Genomic DNA, 12,279 nt, shown 5'->3' on the forward strand with positions numbered 1-12,279 from the left:
CGTGTGGACGGTTGGCGGGCGTCTTCTCCCTGGATTGCCGCATCGTTTGGGAACCTCCTGTCTCGAAATGCTCAGGTTGGGAGCACAGCCCTGTAGCCTCTGAGTGCAGTGAGTGTGTGTGTGAGAGTCGGCCTCGGGCCCTGGCCAGGTCTCGCAGGGAGTCCAGGCCCGGCGCTGACACATGGGGGAGACGAGACAGGAGTGGGTGTTTGCTGACAAGCAGCTTCATGGGAACGCTTGCCTTGGCATTTCTCAGTGCTGAATCAGGGAGAGAAGTTGGGCAGAGCGCCTGTGTGTGTTTGGGGGGTTGGGGAGTGGGAGAAAGAGAGAAAGAAATAAAACAGGCTGAGGTGGGAAAGCAAGCCCCACAGAAGGCAGTAAGAGCAATAGGACAATCGTCACTGCTTGGAGGCAGACAGGCGCTTGTCCTGCACTTGCCCTGCCTGCCCTGGGGATAGCTTTCTGAGTTAAGGGAACCCCTGGAGGAACATTCGCCCTCTAGCACATGAAAAATACAGGTTAAGAGAGATCCAGAGCCGTACAACAAAGGAGTGCCTAGAATAGACTGACCTCAAGTCTCATTTCAAACCTCGCTGTTCTCAATGTCTAATGCTCACTCCACCCAACTCTGTACAATGCTCTGTTCCACCCTGCCATCTCCTTCTTTAGGGAAAGGCAACCAGACAGGAAACAACTCAGACACGGAGAGTGGCATTCACCTCCCCAGACAGACTGGGAAGAAGTGAGTGGACTCCAAACATGGGAGTCTGGGTGGGCCTTGGTCAGCCCTGGGTGAACAGATCTACACCCAACTGTCTAGTGGAGAGAGAGAAAGCCAGGCATCCCATTACTCCCTGATTGTGTTGTCTGATAAAAATACAAAGCAAGATATGTAGCAAAATTATAACTTGCTAGTCACTACATTTGAAAAAAAAATGGAAAGATTGATTATAATAGATTTATTTCATCCAATATATCAAAAATGACATTACTTAAATATGTAATCCACATGAGAATTATTTTGTTTTAACTTATTTTTCATTTTTTATTTGAAAGTCAGAGACACAGAGATCTCCCATCTACTGGTTCAACAGTTCAACTCTCCAATGCTTAGCCTACTATGCCACAGCACTGGCCCCAGTAAGTTTTTAATTTTGATGATGTCAAATTTCTTGAAGCATTTTCTCATATGAAATGTGTTTTTATTATCATAAATGGACTCTTTGCCTAACCTTAAGTCATAGAGATTTTCTCATATTAAATTTTTGAACTAGAAGATCACCCTTTAATAGCTAAAAAGAAACTAGGAGAAAATTAACTGTGCGTTTTTGTTGTGAAGATCCACATTTTCTTATGGATTCATTCATTCACCCCACAGATCATTGCAAGTTGAAAAATCATCACTTGTAAAACAAATATGAATAACATTTGGTCCACAATAGCAGTCGCCATTGATTGAGCATCTAGAGCCAGTGGCCATTTAAGCATCATCTATAACCGTCAGTCTGGCATTACTGTCCCCATTGCACAGCAGAGGAACCTGAAGTCTGCAGAGGTCAAGTAATTTTCCACAGTTGCACAACCAAGAAACAGGACTGTCAGTGCCAGCTAACTTCAAAGCCCTCATACATAGGGGAGTTGTTTGGTTTCTAGCAACTTAGCTCAGGTACCTAAGAGGGAAAACAAAGAGAGAGGTACTCCACCAACGTTTTACAGAACCAACTCAACAGCTAAACAGGCAGAACGTGGAAGGGAAATGCATCAAGTCCAGGGATCCAGGGAGCAGGGGGGAAAGAAGGCATTATCCTCCATCTATTCCCTTAGACTGAAGCATTTTCAACAGTTTTCAGCTCTTGTGTTTTTCCTCTCAGAATGTGGATTCCCTGACAGACCTGGTGTGGATCATGTGGCCGTATTTTTTGACCAAGGAAGGAAAAGACGTTGTACTTGACAGTCCTACTAAGACTATGCACAACAAGGAACATGGGCTCCTTTCTTTGTTGTAAGGAGTATTGAGGTGCTGTCACCAGAGGAAAAGAGAAGAGTGGGTTCTGGGGTGGGAAAAAAGTCACAGAATCTATCTATGGCAGTGGCTTCCAAAATTTTGGACCATGATCTGTGTTGCAAACAGTACTTCACCAACAGGTAAGCAAACATGTGAATGAATGAAATGGGATGCCCCTATAATAGTATATACTCTCACAATCTGTAATACATTCTGGCACGTCATATCTTCCTCCTGTTTAGAAAGCGAACTTTGTCACTCCCTATTGAGTTAGGACCTGAAGTTGAAAAGCACTGCTCTCAGCCGTGATTTCCTTCCTCTCCCTACCCCTGGACCAGACTCCAGAAGGGAAGACGTGAGTCCAACAATGAAGATGGAAAGTGGGGAGCTCCATAATTTGTTCCCAGAGAATACTGGGTTACCTGTCTCCCAATGTGGATGTGTGTGGACACCCAGGATGTAAAGATCTGGATCTGAAGAGCTGATTTTCAAAGTGATCCCAGGGAGCACGAAGAAGAGGTAGTGAAGTGTACAAGGAAGAGAGTGAAGTCAGCCCTGGCCCATGATGCATGTGTTGTCACTGTAGGCCTCTGGGGTGAGACCATACGGGAGGCCCTCTAAGAAACTGGGCCTCAGAACTCTGCCACCTTTGGACAAGGGAGCTGGGTATTCATCTGCCAACTGCCATCCTCCTATGCTCAAGATCAAAGCCAAGCCTTAACTTTATTTTTTTAATTTTTATTTTATTTATTTGAGTGGTAGAGTTACAGACAGAGAAAGGGAGAGACAGAGAGGTCTTCCATCCACTGATTCAGTTTCCCAGATGGCCACACTGGCGGGAGCAGTGCCCATCTGAAGTGAGGAGCCAGGAGATTCCTTTGGGTCTTGCACGTGGGTGCAGGGACCCAAGCACTTGGGCCATCTTCTGCCTTCTCAGGCCAAAGCAGAGACCTGGATCAGAAGAGGAGCAGTTGAAACATAAACTAGCACCCATATGGGATGTCAGCACCACAGGTGGAGGCTCAACCCACTATGCCACAGCGTCAGCCCCATGCTTAACTTCTTGATTCTTCCAACCTGCCCAAGGTGAGGACCAGACTTCCACAGCCAGCGAGCACCTGCAGACCAAGAGACACGGGAAGCACTAGGCTGTAAGGGAATGGTCTGCAGATGACCTCAAGAGTGAGCTAAGAGTATGCAATCTGAGGCTCTCCTGAAGGATAGAAGGAGGCGGGAAAAGGACTAGCCCAGGAAAGCGCTCTCAGCCATCAATGCTTATCTCCCTCCCCAGAACAAACCTCACAGCCCCAGCTCATCTACCCATCTCAAAGGTAAGGAAACTGAAGCTCAGGATAATCAGGTAATCCACCCAAGCTCCCAACCACAATAGAGCCAGAATCACCACCCAAAACTCTGAGCTCAAAGGCCATGATTTTTTCTACCCACTATATTCCCAAGTAAAATTTCAATAAGGTTGATGATAAAAGGGATGGGACAGGAAAAAAAAAAAAAAAAAACTGAGAATGAGGTGTCACAGGAAAAAGCAAGGCTGGCCTAGATAAGGCAGGTTGAAAGAGGGCCCTGTATCTCCCAGGCTGTCCACAGCACCAAGGAACATGGGCAAGGCCACCAAAGGGGACTGAGTAACATCTAGCCCTCTTTTCCAACATTCCCTGCGGCTAACCCTGCTCTCAAGAATGCCTTGCACCCAAGGTTGCCGCATGGGCCGTAGTCCCATCAGACCCTGAACTGAGACTTGGAACATCACACCCATCAGCTCGTGTCTGAGAGTCTCTTGGCGTGCTTAATCTTCTCCATCTTCCCTCTGGCCTCCAGGCAGACTCGATTCAGCTGTGAGAATAAACCATCGCACAGCAACCCGCCTCTCCTCATTTCCGCAACGGATTTCTCTATTCTCTGTGACTGCTTGGCTCTCGGAGCCGGCAGCCCATCTGGCTGAAGGGCTATCCTGCTGTGTACAGCCTCCTCTGGGACTGCTCAAAGACAGGAGAAACCCTATTCATTTCTACTCCTCTGCATTTGCTCTGTGAAACTGCATCTTGCTTAAGCATCGCATTTGGAAAAGAAAAACAGAATTTCAGTCTTTGCTGTCTTGATTCTTCAGTGACAGAAAGAGGCCCAATAAATTAAAGCAGCTCTCAAAAGAAAAGCCTCAAAATGAAACTCTCCCAAGCAGGCTGTGTTTCCCAAGTTCAAGAGCATCCTCCGGTGAGGATTGGGAAACCGTCAAGCTCGAAGGGCCCTAGAGATTGCCTCTTAGTTGGGGAACCAAAGCCCCAAATGGGGACGTGACTTGTCCAATGTCACGGCACAAGCTGGGAGCAGACCCTCTGACCTCATCCTGCTGACCATGTTTTAGTGGGCAGGGGCTGCAAGACGAGGAAAGGCAGGAGAACCACACAATGAAAGTGGGCCCCCTTGGGCCCACCAAAGTAGTATTGGTTAAGAAGTAGCGGATTTAAAACCTGTAGACGTAGCACCACTTGTGAAAAGCAAAGTGATCTTTGCTATTTACCAATCTGTCTCTCCCAAGTTGACCAATACAGGGCCACCATGTGGCGCAATTCCAGGCAGTTCAGCTCATGCTGCACAGTTCATCTGTATTTTTGAAAAAGCGAAAAGAATAGTAGCTCAACAAATACTAGCTATTCTTTTCCTTATCTGCACTAATTGATAACTACAATATTCACAACTTAGGGACATCACGATGACTTAGCTTTCAAGATCCAAAAGAATAAGTCTGCAAAAGTGGGTGTTACAAAATTGTTTGAAAACGAGGACATTTGCAGCAAGCACAGACTTTGGCACTTGCAAATGTCAGCTCTGTGGCAGGCATGGTTCCACATGCTTCATGTGTGTTAATCCTCACAACTCTCAGCCTAGGTTCTACGATCACCCAGTTCACACCTGAGGAAACTGGGGAGAGAGGTAATCAAATAACAGGCAAATCCCAGAGCCAGTAGGCAGCAAAGGGGATTCAAAGGCAGCAAGTATTCTGCCTCCCCACGCTGTGTCCTTACCAGTTTACACCATCATCCCTTTTGTAGACGCCAGCTCATCAATGCTATTTGCTTCTGAGAGTTGGGGACAAGCGAGGCCATCTCCATTCCCCTCAAATCACTGCAGGTGACTTACGTGCCATGTGCAACATGGTGACAGTGAGGAAGGGCTCTTGATCCAACACAGGGAGAACCTTTCCAGAGAGGGAGGCCACCACAGCTCAGCTCTAGGGAAACCAAAAACCGCTGGTGTCATTGTCAGGGAGACGCAGAGATCAGCAAGCATCCCAGATTCCGCAAACATCACGGCAGGAGTTCACCCAAACTCCCCTCCAGGGGTGTACAGTGCAAAGAAGAGAGTAAAAACCTTCAAGTCCCTTCCACGGAAGCCAACAGCAAATATTCCCAGTAACTCGAGCCCTCCTCCAGCACTTCTGAACTCATTATAGAGGATTTACTTTAATTCATCTCACTCTGTAATCTGATCTCTCTGAATCCCAGCTCCTTCAACTCTATAGAGTTCACATCTACTGCACATAGATACGTTGCAGGAATTAATTGGAAACACAGATGAAAAAGGCTTAGTACAATGCTCACCACCAGGTAGCAGACCAATAAATGGTAGTTTTGCTCTGCCTTCTGGGGAAGAGGAGGGCACTGATAGGTTCTTACCCAATATCCATTATTCTTCTTTGTCAACAGAACTATTTTCTCATCTGGGGTTGCAACATGTCCAGATAAAAAGATTACTTTTCCAGGCTCTTGTGCATGTAGGGTGCCAATAATTCAGTCTGGCAAATGAGATGTCAGCAGAAGACTAGCAGTGAGGGGAGCTTCTAGAAAATGTGTTGCTTCCCTAAAAATAGAGACTCACTTGGCATTTTTTTTACTCTTGCTTTTTGCCCAGCCTTCTTCTTCTTAACTGAAACCGTGGGCTGAGGATGAGCATTTGGCCCAGAAATTAGGACTTCTGCATCCCCTATCAGAGTTCCTCAGTTGGATGCCCAGCTCTGGCTCCTGACCCCAGCTTCCTGCTGCTACGGACCCTGGGAGGCAGTGGTGAAGGCTCAGGTAGTTGGGTTCCTGTGAGCAACATGGGACACCTGGACCAAGTTCCGAGGTCCTGGCTTCAGCCTTGCCCAGTGTTGGCCATCGTGGACATGTGGTGAGTAAACCAGTAGGTGGGCAATTTCTCTCTCTCCCTCCACTTCAAATAAAATTGTTTTATAAAACTAAAAACCACATGCTGATCTCAAGAACAGAGAAGGAGCCTAGATCCTAAGTAACCTCTTTTGGTTATTACACCAACTCTAGATCCCTACCACGTGACTTGTCAGTGTAGAAAAATAAACTCCTATCATTAGAATTTCATTGTTATTCTACTAAGTAGCTGAGCACAATCCTGATGGATATCTACCAATCCCAGACTGATGTATTGAAATTAACAAAAGTAGAGAGATGTTGTTTGTTCAAGGTCATATCAGGAATTGATTAGTGGCAAAGTTAGAAACATTGCATACCAAAGTCTTAAATTTCTAAGCCAAACACTGCCCTAATAGATTACATTTCCATAAAAATTGTCTTCTTGTCAAGAATAAGAAAAGGGGTCAGCACTGTGGCATAGAGGGTAAAGCCACTGCCTGTAGTGCCAGCATCCCATATAGGAACCAGTTCGAGTTCTGGCTGTTCCACTTCCCATCCAGCTCCCTGCTATGGCCTAGGAAAGCAGAAGATGTCCCAAGTCCTTGGGCCCCTGCACCCGCATGGGAGACTTGGAAGAAGCCCCTGGCTCCTAGCTTCAGATCAGCACAGCTCTGGCCATTGCAGCCAACTGGGGAGTGAACCAGTGGATAGAAGACCTCTCTCTCTCTCTCTCGCTCTCGCTCTCTTGCTCTCTGCCTCTCCTTCTCTCTGTGTGTAACTCTGACTTTCAAATAAATAAATAAATCTTTTTAAAAAAGAATAAGAATGGACAGTGTCATAAAGCATGTGTGTGGAAGCCAGGTGTGCTCATGTATAAGAAATTGCCTTCTGGAAATTTAAGTAGCAAATTTATTTTTTGAAAACCATAGATTCCACTTAATCTATGCAAGTGGCCTTTTCAGTCTTGGGGTAAATCACACACAGCTCAGCAGAGAAACTGTTCATCTACAAAACCCAGCTTCACTTCCCTGCAAATGTAAGGAAGCACCTTTGAACCACACAAAGAACATCACACCGTGAAAGCAACAAATAGAGCTGCCTGCCCCGACGTCTCTCCTGGAGAAGATACTGGATGCAAAAAAGAGATGCCTTTGAAGTGCTAATAAATATTTTATAACTGGATCATTCGAGGAGTCAGGATTGAAAAGCACTGCCTTATAAATATAACCTGTGTGGCAAAATTGCTTGGGTTTAAATATATCACCTGTCGTGGGTTGTTATAATTTAATGAAAGTTATTTGATGGGCTCAAAAATGCCACTGACAAATGAATGCAATTAATAAGACCATATCCAAATTCTCTTGTTGAATATGTTTCTGCCAGGAAGCTGTTGGCTCTGAGTTTGGTCAGAATCTGGACACATTAGAGTCCCTGGGAGAGGAAGATGTACTCCGATTTGCCAAGAGGTACATCCCTGGAGCTTTCCAGGTGGGTGTAGGTGACGGTGCTTAGAACTGATCTTGCCACCAAGCAGTCGACCCCAAGTGATTCCCCAGGGGCCTTGCTTGTGCTCATGTCCACCTGTCCCTGGCCAGACCCTACTGGTCCAACATAAGCACACGTGATCCACACTGTGGCAGACTCTCAGTCATGGGAAATTGGGACTTGAAGAGACAGTGCTGGGAAACCTGTAGACCATCGTTGGCTAGCAACACATTAGAAAGTGAGCTTACAAATTACTGTCGTTGAGGTAGGTCCCAAGGGCTTGTCCAGTTCTTGCCTTTCCTGGGACCTTCTGATTCTGACAGCTCCCCAGTACTTCCTTAAGAAATGTCTCTTTTCTTTTTTTTTAAAGATTTATTTATTTATTTGCAAGTCAGAGAGAGGAGAGGCAGAGAGAGAGAGATAGGTCTTCCATCTGCTGGTTCACTCCCTAGATGGCCGCAACGGCCGGAACTGTGCCAATCCAAAGCCACGCTTGGGCCATCTTCTACTGCTGTCCCAGGCCATAGCAGAGAGCTGGATCGGAAGAGGAGAAGCCAGGACTAGAACCGGCGCCCATATGGGATGCCGGTGCTTCAGGCCAGGGCATTAGCCTGCTGTGCCACAGCACTGGCCCCAAGAAATGTCTCTTTTCAAACTTGAGCTGGACCGAATCAGTTTCTACTGCTCACAGCCACCTCTTAGTGAATATACTTTGCCACTACTGTGCACCAATTTGGAGGCTCACAGAGGCAGAAAAGAATCCAAGAGGTCTCCCAGCTCTTCCCATCTTCATGCAGAAACTAGTGGGGAAAGAAAAGGGAGTGGCAAGGAGTCGTCACCTGATTGTCTGCAGGCCTCTACAGAAGGTAGTTTCAACACCCAGCACCAAGCACCTTCCTTTGTTTCCTGCCTTCTTCCTCCTTTCTGTTGTAGTGACAGCAGTTAATAGTGGTTCTGGCTTTGTGCCTGAACTCCCTGGCTTGGAATCGGACCCTGCTGCTGTCTAGCTGTGTGACTCAGGTGTTATCCAACCTCCCCGAGCCATGGCCTCTACGTCTGCATCTGTATAGATGGGATAACCAACGGACTTGCCTTATGGGGTGTTTGTGGGACTTAAGTGAGTTAATGCATATAATGTGCTCAGAATGATGTTCCAACTCTCCTGCCACCTACTATTTCAGGCATACCAGCCTATATCTGCTTTTCTGTCCAAAACTCTTAGGGGGTTCTTTCTGACTGGGAGCCCCTCCTTAGCCTCCATTCCCCTACATACTCCCAGAGATAACATTGCAAAAATCATCCCGGTTCTCCACCTTTCCCTGTAACCATACTCTGTGCTTTTACACTTTGTGATTTTACAGCTCCTCCTACCAGAGGTGAGGTCTATATGGTTCATCCCTTGACTCCGGGCTGGTCATGTGACCTTCCTTGGCCAATAGAATTCCATAAAAGTGACACCATGCTAGTTTTAAGCCTAAGTCTCAAGAGACTTCGCAGTTTCCACTGTCTCTCAGATCCCTCCCAGCCACCAGCTTACATTAGCCTGTTGAATGATGAGAGACACCTGGACCAGTCTCCACCATTACCCCAGCCCATGAATGACTAATTCCTTGAAGCAGAACTGTGTAGCTGACCAGGATCTGACCATCAAATCATAATGGCCCAGCGAGACCTGGATGAGCTGAGACCAGAAGAACCATGCAGCTGAACCCAACCCAAATTGCCAAATGTTCTCCCTGATCGGTGACGACTGACTGAACACCAAGAGGGAAACCTGTTGGAGTGAGGTGGACACTATGGGAAACGGTGGCTTGATCAGCATAGCCCTGACTGTTAATGAACAACTTAATACATTATCCCTCTTAGTAGTTTTTTTATCTGTTCTACTTAATATGACTGGTTTAGATCTGTAATTGATGCACAGTTATTCTTAAGTGTTGAAAATTAACTGAAATGTGATCCCTGTTGAACATGGTGGTGGGAATGGGAGAGGGAAGAGATGTATAATTTGGGACATGCTCAGGCTGACTTGCCCCAAGTGGTGGAGTTGGAAGCATACCAGGGGATTCCAATTCAATCCCATCGAGGTGGCATGTACCAATGCCATCTCACTGTTCCAGGTGATCAGTTTCAGTTCACAGTTGGTCATGGTGGAGGGACTGGGAGTCAAAGGGAGCACATAGACAAGTCTAGTACCTGCTAACGCTAACCGATGGAGTAAATAAAGGGGAGAGTGATCCAACATGGGAAGTGAGATACTCAGCAGACTCATAGAATGGCAGATGTCCTAAATAGCACTCTGGCCTCAGAATCAGCCCTAAAGGCATTCGGAGCTGGCTGAAAAGCTCATGAGAGTATTTCAGGCATGGAAAGCCAAGACACTCTGGCAAAAGATCTCTGTGAGTGAGATCCCAGTGGAAAGAACAGGTCATCAAAGAAGGAGGTACCTTTCTCTGAAGGGAGGAGAGAACCTCCACTTTGATTATGACCTTGTCTAAACAAGATAAGAGTCGGAGAACTCAGAGGGCTTCCATAGCCTTGGAAACTCATGACTGGAGCATAGGGAGATTACTGATGCCATAGACAGGAGTGTCAATTGGTAAAGTCAACAACAGGAGTCACTGTGCACTTACTCCTCATGTAGGATCTCTATCCTTAATGTGCTGTACATTGAGATTTAATGCTATAACGAGTACTCAAACAATATATTTCACTTTGTGTTTCTATGGGGGTGCAAACTGTTGAAATCCTTACTTAATGCATACTAAACTGATCCTCTGTAAAAAAAAAAAAAAAAAAAAATTATCAATTCCCAAGTTGACTCTCACTGGGATTAAACATGACAATAGGTCTGCTCTGATTTCATCATCATTTAAAAAAAATCATCTATTATTTTTCACTTTATGTTTCTGTGTGGGAGCAAACTGTTGAAATCCATACTTGATGTATACTAAGCTGATCTTCTGTATATTAAGATAATCAAAAATGAATCTTGATGTGAATGGAAGGGGAGAGGGAGTGGGAAAGGGGAGGGTTGTGGGTGGGAGGGACGGTATGGGGGGGAAGCCATTGTAATCCATAAGTCGTACTTTGGAAATTTATATGCATTAAATAAAAGTTTAAAAAAAAAAAACTAAATAAGTGATTGTTATTTCAAGCTGCTAAATTTGGAGTAGTTTACCATATTGTAAAAGCTAACTAATAAATACCCTCTGTAAGCCTCAGTTTCTTTAATATGATGACAATAGAAATAACAAAACCTACGTCATAAAATAAGTGTGATGATTAAATAGCATAATGCTTGTAAAGCGCCTATGTGATTGGATATTGCACAGCTTTTAACTACCACAAGCATTGTAATGATAATACCTTACTTTGGATTCTTTCTCTGTCATCTATAAATTTAGGAAGAAGGATATGGAATGATTAGGGTGGTTGTGGAGAACTGAGAAAATTTGTAGAATGTACTTCACACAGATACAAACCAAAGTCAGATACAAGGCAAACATCAATAAATACTTGTAACTGATGTGCTGTTCCTGAGGCTGGTTCCTTCATTGTATTTGCTGCCCCTCACACACAGTCAGCCACCACCTCCCCCTGCCTTGTCTCCAGCCCTCATGGTTTTTCTCACCTTGGACTCCTGCATTCAGTCTCACACTGGAGCATCACAACCTGCATAGCACACACGCTTGCAAGAGGAGGCATCAGAACTCCACAGGAAGTTCATGGTGAGTCTCCTTGAACTTCAGTCCCCTTATGAACCTTAGCCACTAGGGGGCAGCCTCACACTCCAGCACACAAAAGCAGGGTCCATGCTGTGGGTTTTATTCCGGGTTTCTGATCATGCTGCCCACTTTTCTCTGCAGGACTTGGGACCAGTGGACTATGGGCCATGTCTCCACGGTGATCCTTGCCCCTGTTCACATCTCCCCCTCCCTCCTGATGCGGAGCAACCCCACTCCCCGCCACCTGGAGTAGACACTGGTGGCAACAGTGCCCCAACTCTGGGCAACCTCTCAACCTACGTGAGTGGTTTCATAATTCATGCCTGCCCATCAGCAGACAGATTTAGCCCGCTGCCTGCTGAGTCTGGAAATACTGAATATTAAAATATCCCCAGACACTCGCCCTTCTGACGCCCTGGCCTCTCTCGGATTCACATGCAGTTTGTTGCACAAACAATTTCAGGGACACATATCCATGTGTCGATTAAGTAGGTTCTGAGCACTCCTATGTATAACTTATCAAATGGGGGAGGAATCCTTGGGGCCACATGTTAGGTGTGTGCCCTTTGAGAAGTCCTAGGCTTCTGACATCAGAGCTGTCATGTTTTCTCCTGGCCACATTGCTTCAAAAACTTCCCAGGCCCTTTTTGTGGTACTATTTGCAAGAAAAAGCAGGAATCCTATTTGGAGGGTTTTACTAGGCAAAGTAGAGCTGAACACCCACAAACATATTTTCTGCCTATGTAGGACAACAACAGAGAGGCTGTCGGGAATTAAAATCTGCCTCAAATGTGAAGTGGAAGCAGAGGAGAGTGGCGTATTTGGTAAAGCAGGTGCACATGCTTGTGTGTGTGTGTGTGTGTGTGTGTCACACCCCTTTACCAAAAATCTGACTCCT

General features: G+C 45.9%; 1 long non-coding RNA gene across 3 annotated transcripts; it reads right to left on the bottom strand.

Annotated features, from left to right (window-relative positions):
• Positions 1–2,727: 2,727 nt before the first annotated feature.
• LOC103348123 (uncharacterized) lies at positions 2,728–11,682 on the bottom strand. 3 transcript variants are annotated; one of them, XR_007918716.2, is made up of 3 exons: positions 11,288–11,682; positions 5,162–5,252; positions 2,728–2,956 (listed from the first exon to the last, which is right to left on the bottom strand). It is a non-coding gene; the product is annotated as an uncharacterized lncRNA (long non-coding RNA). The 3 variants fall into 3 exon arrangements; XR_516567.4 differs by lacking the exon at positions 11,288–11,682 and adding an exon at positions 5,623–5,689; XR_516569.4 differs by lacking the exon at positions 11,288–11,682 and adding an exon at positions 5,393–5,615.
• Between the last annotated feature and the right edge of the window lie 597 nt (positions 11,683–12,279).

This window comes from Oryctolagus cuniculus, chromosome 6 (assembly GCF_964237555.1).
Source record: "Oryctolagus cuniculus chromosome 6, mOryCun1.1, whole genome shotgun sequence".
In the NCBI taxonomy this organism is placed as follows: domain Eukaryota; kingdom Metazoa; phylum Chordata; class Mammalia; order Lagomorpha; family Leporidae; genus Oryctolagus; species Oryctolagus cuniculus.